Source organism: Labeo rohita, chromosome 11, assembly GCF_022985175.1.
Source record: "Labeo rohita strain BAU-BD-2019 chromosome 11, IGBB_LRoh.1.0, whole genome shotgun sequence".
In the NCBI taxonomy this organism is placed as follows: Eukaryota; Metazoa; Chordata; class Actinopteri; order Cypriniformes; family Cyprinidae; genus Labeo; species Labeo rohita.
In genome coordinates this window covers 24738153-24749088 of record NC_066879.1, presented here as the reverse complement: position 1 = coordinate 24749088, position 10936 = coordinate 24738153, and the positions used below count along the sequence as shown (strand labels likewise).

Here is a 10936-nt window from a genome sequence, read left to right as displayed (position 1 = left end):
TGTTGGTGAACAAGTGTAATGCTAAATCTGTTCCGATGAAGAACTCATCTACATCTCTAATGGCCTTTGCAGTGCTTCATTTGACCTCTTTGTATCATCATGCTGTTGTTGAGGACTGAGATTATGCTTTAATTCTACACCAGCACTCACCAGATTCAGTACATTTTTCTTGACCAGAATCATTAGAGAGAAGAATGCCGTGTCCATAGGGCAGACCTCAGCTGAGCGACCTTGAAAAGCACAAGGACTCTAAACAATAACAGTGTTGAGGGCGCACACTGAAGGTATTAGACTGCATGCAGTGCAGAAAGTATGTGGCACCGTGGGCACCGTTGGATGTCTAGGCTCTTCTAGATCATCCACAGGTTTCTCAGAATGTTCTGGGACAGACTGTTCATACTTTGCAATACTGATACAACATACCAGGAAAAGACAGGAACACAGACTCCAAGCGGAGGAACGCAAAAGTTACAGGTTATTTATAAACACATGAGAAGAGTTTTGATATCCTGTCAAGAAAGCTGCACAGAAAAAACATATGTTTACGTAATGCAAGGCAAGGAAAGGCAAGGCATGCTTATTTATATAGCACATTTCATACACAAAGGTAATTCAAAGTGCTTTACATAGAAGTAGAATATCATAAAAACAATAATAAAACAATAATCACAACAATAAAACTAAGAAATTATTTAAAAATTTATTTAAAATAAATTTAAGACAGTTAAAAATAGAAAAGGATGCAGCTCAAAATCCAATACCACAAGGTAAAGATCTACTTCTTTGTCCAAAAAGACCTTTATATGTTATATCCCCATAAGTGATTTCAGCAAAATAAATCTTAAAAGCAGGACAACAAATGGTTGTATTTCTGTATTTCTTTCACAAAAGACTTTATTGCTGGAGAAGCAACATTACATTGTGTCTAAAATATTATTAAATATATGTTTTGTGCTTGTCAAACCACAGACAAATTTGTTATTTAACCAAGTAAATAAAATAAGTTATGTAATAAATAAGCTTTCCACTGATGTATGGTTTGTTAGGATAGGACAATACTTGGTCGAGATAAAACTATTTGAATATCTGGAATCTGAGGGTGCAAAAAAATCAAAATTTTGAGAAAATCGCCTTTAAAGTTGTCCAAATAAAGTTCTTAACAATGTATATTACTAATCAAAAATTAAGTTTTCATATATTTACGGTAGAAAATTTACAAAATATCTTCATGGAACATGATCTTTACTTAATTTCCTAATGATTTTTGCCATAAAAGAAAAATCAATCATTTTGACCCATACAATGTATTTTTGGCTATTGCTACAAATAAACCCCAGCAACTTAAGACTGGTTTTGCGGTCCAGGGTCACATATATTACTGTTAAATACGTTTTTATTACAATATTAAGATGCAAAGATATTTTCTGTAAGGTATAATGTTCCTTTCCTAAACAGGGTTATTTGTTTGCTTTCAAATTATGAATGCATAAAAGATTTAATGTAAACCATGTGTTTTTAAAGAAACTCCTACAATTTGCACATGTATTTTTTCTTATATAGAGAAAAAATTGATATTTGGATGCAGTTTTTGTTTGCATGTTATTGCCTCCACACCTAGCTATTGAACACACTTTTTATTATTTTTAATTATTATTTAAAATATCAAGATGACAAGGTGGACCAGCACATGACAGGGTGGACACATAAAGCCGAACACACAAATCATATCAAAATATGACAATGAAACATTTATTCAACTTAGAAAAAAAAGAATAAAATAATAATCATTATTTTAGTTTTTAGCAATATTAACTACAAATGAATGCTATGTCCAACCTGTCATGTTTAAGTGGACGACAGGGTGGACATTTTGAGCTTCAATTAGCATATTAGCTTACAACAAACTGTGACTAGCTAAATAGTTAGTCTGGGGCCAGTTGCATAAACTTAGCCTCTATGTTAAGACAGCGTCTTAAGTACTAGTCTGATAAACTAGCAGTTAACCAAAGAGTAATCAGTCTTATTTTTTGGATCCAGCTTGGACTAATCTACATTTTTCTGTAACTGAATATAAAACATTAGGACCAGACATAAAGAAAAATTTGGCTGACTTACTTTTTAAGACTGGTCTAACCCCTTTATGCAACCGGCCCCTGGTTGTTGAAGAGAATTTGGTATATTTTGGTGCATCTTTTGAAAATACTGTATTCTAATCACTTCCGGCACATTTTATGGCAACAGGGTGGACATGTTAAGCTTAGGAAAAGCAAGTAAGCAAACTCGTATGAAGAAAATTTGTCAATTTAAAAGTCACCAACTTACTCACCTCAGCCGTTGAAATTCCGGCCACTGAAGAGACAAAAAATCTGTTGTCCAGATGTCACTAAAGGGACGGCCTTTTCTTAAAGAGGCGGACTCCCCACTACAACAGGGACATGGACAAACTCTTCTTTTTTATTAAATAAAAATACAGTTTTTACTACCAAATGGTCAATACACTTAAATTGAGTAATGCCTTATTTAACAAAATATTAATAGGAGAACAAAACTGTAAAAAATTATGATTTTACTATATTCTACCCTCATTAAAATTTAATGAGCAGTGCATGGGACTTAGCAAATAACACACATCCTCCTACACAAAACTTGAAAAAATTTAGAAAATGATTCTAAAGAGCCAAGTATGGCTTTTGTTATGAATATAAAAACTTAACCTAATATAACACACCCTTAGTCATTTTTATACTGTTATCATGGCAAATTAGTTATGTACAGGACAACAAAAGGCACCCAAAAAGCACCAAAAGTGCTTTCGAGTGTTCGTGGACATTGCTTCAGTGCGCCATGGAGCCATAATATCAGGCCCGCTCAAAAAATCCTGAACACAAAAACGTGTTGTATTTGGTAATACATTTCTAACATTTATAATGTGTTTAGAATCAATTCTCAAAGTCCTTTACACGGACTCTGAGGTGATGTTTTGTGATCATGCTAGTAATGCTTATGCTCTTTTTCAGCAATCTGGATCAGATCACTGTTGTCCTGACAGACCCTCCAAAGTCTTACTCAAAGTTCACATGCTCATAAATTTCACATGGCAGATGAAGAGCTTTTTGATAGGATTCCCACAGCACATCCTTCAAGACGCCATTGAGTTGAAGAGATTGATCTGATGGGGCCGAGGGGTCGACGCGTCTGTGAATTTGAGTAAAAAACTATATTTTAAAGAGACTCTGAACTCAAGCTTCAGATACTAGAAATAGTCCGCCACGTCAGTGACAGCACCAGATCGTCAAATTCAAAATAGGTCGGAAAAATACCAAGGGACCCTGTGTGCTCTTCAGGAGGAAACTGGGATTACAAAGACTTAAGCGCTTTCAAAGCACCATGGTGAGTGCACCAAATACATAAGTGTGAGGAAATGCAAACTTGTAGGGGGCTTCAAACACTACAGCTTCTTGAGAGAGCTTCTCGACGCTAAGAACATCCAGTCAACGGCTGTCTTGTCATCATAAACAGGTTTTTACTGAAAAAGCAAGACGGCTAACCTAGATCTGCTGAGCAAAACAGGCTAGTTAACAAGCGTATTGTTCTAACCCATTGTGACAGCTGAGGCTCAGCCGCACGTGCTCCGTTCGAGACTACAGCGTGTACTGAAGGCTTTGATGAAAAATGAATCCGATTTTAAGTTTAATGTGAGAGCACAACCTTAAAATTTAGTTTTAGGGTCAGTTGCTTTTAAAAATTGCATATGTTGACATAGCATATGTCGACAGTGAATGTCTTAACCACATGCTGCACATATCTTCTCATTAAAGGAGCGGTCTAATGCTATTTCATGCATTATGACTTTTTTTACACTGCGAGTTGGATTCTAAATGCTAAACATGACCAAAAGGGTTCATGTTAAACCATGTTAAAGCCAAAGTTTCAAAACACAAGTTGGACGTATGACAGAGTATTTCTGTGCCAAATACACTCCTTCAGGGCTTGTATATGTTTCGTAAAGTTTTTTTTTTTTTTTTTTTTTTTTGAGTATACCCCTGTATGACATCATAAAGGGTGGAATTCTATGTATCCACTTGTTCAGGATGAGTGCGTACATGCATCAACCAAAGCAAGTGCACGCCCATCAACGTATGTGTTTGTTACGGGTTACAGAAGTTGTCGGTAGCGCTGCACAGGATTTGCTCAAAAAAGGATTTGTCATTTTGTTTTTAGACCACAAAATCAACAGTGTCACCAAATAAGTGTGTTTTCAATGGAAGCCTGTTTGCACCACTGCATAAAAAAATATTGCGACTTCAAATCTTGTAATCAAAACTTTTTTCTCGCAATTGCGAATTTACATCTCATAATGCTGACTTTTTTCTTAGAATTGTGTGATACAAGTTCGCAATTCTGACTTTTATTCTCAGAAATGTGATATAAACGCAGGTTATAGTCACAATTGTGAGATATAGTTGCAATTCTGAGAAAAAGTCAGAATTGTGAGACATAAACTCGTAATTCTGAGAAAAAAAGTTAAAAATGCGAGATAGAAAGTCGCAATTCTGAGTAAAAGTGTCACAATTGCGAGATATAAGCTTGCAATTCTGAGAATAAAAAGTGACAATTGCAAGACATAAAGTAGCAATTCTGAGAAAAAAAAAAAGTCAGAATTGTGAGTTTGTATCTCTCAATTCTGACTTTATTTCTCAGAATTACGACTTTCTCATTATCTCTCGCAATTGCGAGTTTATATCATGCAATTCTGACTTCATTTGTCAGAATTCTGAGTTGATATCTCGCAATTGTGACTATCACGCAATTTTGACATTTTTTCCTTGGAATTGTGAGTTTATGTCTCAGAATTCTGACTTTTTTTTCTCAGAATTGCTACTTTATCTCGCAATTGTGACTTTTTTGATAATTATTCGTAGGGCTGTCAAACGATTAATCACGATTAATCGTATACAAAATAAAAGTTTTAGTTTGCCTAATAAATGTGCATGTACTGTGTGTAATTATTATGTATATATAAATACACAAATTTATATATATTATAAAAGAAATATGCTTTTTATGTACAAAAGATTTTTATTTATAAATTATATAAAACTTATAATAAATACATATACTTGTAAATATTTCTTAAATATATACATAAATGTGTTTGTATTTATATATTCATAATAATTCCACACAGTACACACACATATATTAGACAAACTTAAACTTTTGTATTCGATTAATCGCCCTAAATTACTAATATTCACTCTCCAGAGAATCTGTCTGCACTGGTTTGGTTCCAGTCTGGTGAAAAAAACTAGGACTAGACTAATATTTAAACATTCCAATTGAATCTGTGCGTTTTGTCCGGCGTGAGACAAGGATTCCAACAACATAAGAGCGATTTCGTACTTTTGATTGTCAGGCCGATTGGGGCGAGCTTTGGTGACGCTGTAGATGGTGCAAGTACTACCATCTCTCCAAGTTTCAAGTCTCTATGACTTTCAGTTTGGTCTGCATGATCACTTTTACGTGCACTGTAAAAAAAAAACTATTTGTTGAGTCAACCTAAAATAATTTGTTACCCGGCTGCCTTAAAATTTTAAGTTCAGTCAACCAAAAAAAAAAGTTTAAATTTAACTTGAAATGTTAAATTGTACTAAGTGACAACTTAGATATCTGAGTTGATTCAACTTAAAATTTTAAGGCAGCTGGGTTACTTACCCAGCTTTTAAGTTTAACAAACACAAATATCTAAGTTGTCACTTAGTACAACGTATTTTCAAGTTGACTAAACTTATTTGAGTTGACTGAACTTAAAATTAAGGCAGCAAATTGTGGTTTTTGTTTTTTTACAGAGTGGAGATTGCTGATCCTTGGCCATTGTAACAATTGAACCTGAACCCCTAAAAATGATATTCAGGATCAGGAACAAACCCGATTGACAGGATAATATCAGTTTCATCGAATGAAATTTAGACGATTTTTGGAGCATTCCGTGCAAGTGCTTCAGTTTCTGCAAAAATACGCGAATGAAATAAACATGACAAAGCAGCAAAGATTCCACAGTGAAGTTAACATATTTTATTTCTTTAAGTGCCATTCATGCATATCGGGGGAAGGGGTGGTATTGACAATCCTAATGACACTTCAGAGTTATTTTACAGCACTAAAACCAATACAAAGAGAAGCGGTGTCATCTTATTGGACAGCAAAAGTAATAAACCGTGCAATAACAAAAAGGACGAAAAGGGGAAAATAAAGGAAACAACAAATACAAGTAATGACCAGGACAAAATCAAACAGAAAACAAAGATTAAAATAGAATATAAACACTGAAACACTGAATGTTGAACCATAGTACAGGTAAAAGGTAGTGTCACACAAAAAGCCAACGCATTTTCATCACATATATACAATATAGATATATACATACTGTGTCACCCTTGGATTGGACAATAACAAAATACTCTGTATTCATCTCCCTCTTTTCTTTCGCAGGTGAACCCGAGCCCTTGCCTTGATCCCTCACCACCCCAGAGGAAAAAAGGACAATCGAAAAGACACATATTTACAATAAGCACAACAACACACCAACAATGAATAAAATAGGCTCCAAATACCAGAACTTGTTGGCAGTTTTCTCCCGTAAATGTAACAAGGCTTCTCAAATCTTCCTTGATTACAGTAATCTCTCTGGCAGATGCATCCCCACTTGTTTTTAGTTCTTTTTTTTCTTTTGTTTTACGAAAACTGAGTTGTCTTAACAGTTAAAACTTTCACACGACACAAACACAAAATCAAAGGAGCTATGTTTTTCCTTTTTCTTTTTTCAGAAAAAGAGGAAGAGAGAGAAAGAGAGAGAGAGAGAACTCATCACCTGTCCAGCTCGTATTCTCTTGCGCTCCCTTGACGCTCCGAACCTTCAGACTTACATTACCCTTCAACCTGGGAAGGACGCCAGTTACCTGCTGCCTTAAATGTTGCTAAATTAAACTCGCTCTCTTTGGCAAACAAGAGATCCAAACACATCACTACCACGAACAAATTGGCAATACGTACGAAAGATTTCCAACCGAAAACCGACGCTCCTCTTGTGGTCGACATCCAGACAAACCATGATCGAGGGTGAACACCACAGTCACACTGAGGGTGGATCAATGCTTGAGTTAATGACCGACGTGAGCGCTTGTGCTTCTGAACTCTTTTCAAAGTGCACAAATGGCCAGATAAAAGCTCTCAAAGCTCCTTGCATGACAAAACACTGCGACTAGGTGAATGAGGCTCGTGAACACTTCAACAGTATCCAAACAAAAACATGAGATGGAGAGAAACGACGAAGAAAAGGATGCAGGGAGCCAAAGCAGATTTGGGCAATGAAGCTTAGCTTAAGAACAACGTGCACAGCGTCGCAGTCAAACTAAAAACACAGACGCTGAACAGTCTGTCTCGGGTAAAGTGGATAACAGTTCTGTCCTCGTTTGCCTTCCTTGCAGAACCAAGCAATGTGAGCAGACTCACAAATTCAGCATCACTGCCAATTGAGTTGGATTTCTCGGTTAAGTTAGGCTTCAGTAATATGGTTTTGCCAATTTAAACACCATTAACGTCAGACAATCTGATGACTGACAGATGGATATGTAACAAACTACACGTGATGGTGGACAGTGAAGAATCAGGTTGAAATGTCATGAACATGGGTTTCTTTACCATTAAAATCGTTTTAGATTGAATCTCTCAAATGATTAATCGCATCCTAAATAAACATTTGTGTTCACATGCTACATGTGTGTGTAGTGTATATTTATTATGTATATGGGTCAATGACGTGACACCTACATTTTCTGTCCAATTGTATTTTTTCAGTTAAAAAATGGTTTAAATGAATTATAAAGATGCCATATATATGTGTGGACTCACTTTTAACTTTTCAAAAAAATGTAGTTATTTGTAATTTTTCTGTTATTCAACGTGTCAAAATATCATGTGGTGCGACCGTCTGGCCATAACTGCTGTGTTGGAAAAAACTGCCCTAATTTTTTCAGATTGTTTTGTAATCCTGTATAAAACTGCAAAGATTTATATTTATAGTTCCATCATAATTTACAAACAAACTTTGTCAGATGATTTCCATTTTATGAAATATCATGTAGTGCGACCATCAAGAAACTACCATTTTGAGATTTTTATGTTGAAATCCATTCAAAGATAGGACTTTGCCTCATCTAGCAATTTGCCAATGACCCATGGAATCATCAAAAAACAAAACAAAAAATACTGTTTTGTTTCTCTTTAATGTGTCCTGAAGGATCGCTGTAGCGTCTCAGTTCAAGCGGCACGTGAACCGATCATCTCTTTATCTTTACTAGTTATAGCATGAAATAAACATGAATGAACATCAGAAGATATCTCGTTTCACCAGTGAAAAGATGTCAATACACACTATTTTTCAAGTTCAAGTCCACCAATCGTCTGTTAATTAAATTCTCAGCGAAGGGTCAATTGAGCAGCCAAGATTGGGCAAAGTTCAGAAATAACTGGGGCTAAAGAAATACCTGCAGATATTGCCATGTGCTGCACTTTTCACACGTCTCTTTAAATAGGTTTGTAATGATTTAAGGGCTTTGCGTCATTTGGAGCGACCGCTCAGAAATAAGAATAACTGTATTAAAATAAAAATAAAATAACTAATTTCTGTGGTTGAAATATGAATCACTGCTACAGCATGCTTAAATTAATGGCATTTTTAAAACATTTTTTTTATCAGTTTTATGCAATTTACAGGAAAAATAAGTCTGCTAACTGAAGGCAACTTTGAAATTCTAAAACAAAAAAATTGTGATCATATTTACAAAATTTTCTAATTAAATGCAAACATTTTGTTTCTAAACACTTTAATTACTAAGAACATTTAAGGAAATTAATTAATTTTAATATAAATCATGGTCGCACCACATGACATTTTTTAAGGCTATGGCCAATTCATTGAGATGAATAGCTTAATTTTAAGTAACTCAATTTTAAATTTTAATATGAATTTATGTGTACACAACATTCTTAATGTTTGAAGAATTACAACACATATATATATATATTTTTTGTATTTTTAAAAATTGGCATGTCGAAAATCTTTATACACCAATGACCCATATATAAACACACGCAAACATTTATGATGTAAAAGTATGCAAACTTTTAGTTTGGATGCGATTAATCGCAATTAATTGTTTTGCAGCCCTACTCAAAACCTGTCATATTTAACCCCAAAATAAAAAGACAAAAAACAAACAAAAAAACAAAACAAAAAAAAAAACAACTTTTTATTCAAGTGTTTTGTTTTATTTTATAGAAAAAACTGTAAAAACGTCATTACTAGTAATGCAAGGGGAAAAAAAGCTAAACAAAGTGTTTTTTTTAATCAGTATTTATTATACTGCCTTTGAGCTACATTTTATGATTTTTCGCTGATTTCATTAATAACAAAAATACTGCATTACAGTAATGGGAAAATGACTAATGAATCATTGCTGAGAGTAATGGGAATTAAAATAGACAAATAAAGCAAAATGTCTGAACAGATTACATTAATGAGAACTTTGGAAGGGAGATTTATTTGCCATGATAAATTTTAATGGTCCTAAAAATATTCTTTATGTAAACCATTTTTTCCCTTGATTCTTTGAGGTTTAAATGTGTTTTTATGAAGGACAAGACAAACTGTTAAAGGTAGGGTTCATGACATTACGGACTTTAGGGATCAAAGGCCAATGTCAGTGACTAGTGTAAATACTTTGAAAGTTAATAATACTGAAATACTAAAAAAAAAAAAAAAAAATTAAAATTAAAATATGATTGTCATAAGATCACTTTTCAAAGTCTTTTAGCACTTACACTTTGACGAAAAACAAAAAAGCCCATAAAGATGACAGAAAACCACCAAGGTGTGCGTAAACGTTCAAGCTTTGAGAAACAGATCCACTCCTTCCCTTTCCAACCACATTTTATGGCTTTCTAAACCAGAACTGCACTCTACAATTTGGTCTAATCTAAGTGCAGCTTGATTCTCACCAAGAAATACCCTGCTAAAGTTCAAAAGCCTGGACCTATTTCTAATTTGGGTTCTGCTATTTTAGTCCAGATCTTGTGCATTAGTTTTGTGCTCTTCAAAAGAGATGATTGTAATCACTGATAGCCCTAAATGAATCATATTGCACAAACACATCGCTGATAGAATAAAACGACACTGTGGTTTGTAAAGTTAGCAGGCGCTTTCAACTAAACTCCTTATAGACTGTAGTATGCTAATTATAGTGAAAGTTGCCATCTAGTCTGAATGGGTGAGTTTAAACTTTGCACCACTTCCTAGTAGCAGAAATTCAAACGCAGCAGTTAACATTCCTCCAAAATAAGGCTATTAGTGTATCTAAATATTTGAGTCATCTCCCTTCACTCATCATTACGCTACACCCAGCATTCAGAAGCTAAACTGAAGGTAGGCTCTCTGCAAAAAGTCCTTGTCAGTGCAGCAAAGAGCAAGCGATTTCATGTGTTGGTCCTGGGGTTAAAATAAAGAGGGTTCTTTTATTGTGGACCATTAAGCAAATGTGCCGTGATGTGATTTTCATCTCCTTCTCTGTAAAGAGGCTGATTTCACAACATGAACCGGGCTCTTTGTTATCCCACAAACCTCTGGTTTGAGCGATCGCTCCTAAACGGCGCTTGAAACTTTCAGCGGCAGGTCCTGAGGGCTTTAAATGAACTTAAAAGCGATGCAGTCCGATCGGGAGACTACACCTTGATGGCCAACAGGATGAGGATTGTACATGCAAACGCAAAGCGATGAGGGGAAGAGTGAGGTCTGGATCGATATCTTTTTCCGACACACACGTTCAGACTCGCCTAAAACTATTAGTGACAAAAAACATGACACACTTGAGACAGCAAA

The 10936-nt window shown here is 34.9% G+C and overlaps 1 protein-coding gene across 3 annotated transcripts in view; it reads right to left on the bottom strand.

Annotated features, from left to right (window-relative positions):
* Positions 1 to 6060: 6060 nt before the first annotated feature.
* Positions 6061 to 10936, bottom strand: part of foxj3 (forkhead box J3) — a 99751-nt gene continuing 94875 nt past the window's right edge. For all 3 annotated transcript variants that reach the window (XM_051122017.1, XM_051122018.1, XM_051122019.1), the window contains one exon: positions 6061 to 10936. This exon is cut by the window's right edge and continues 835 nt beyond it. The gene's annotated coding sequence lies outside the window, so the exon portion shown is untranslated.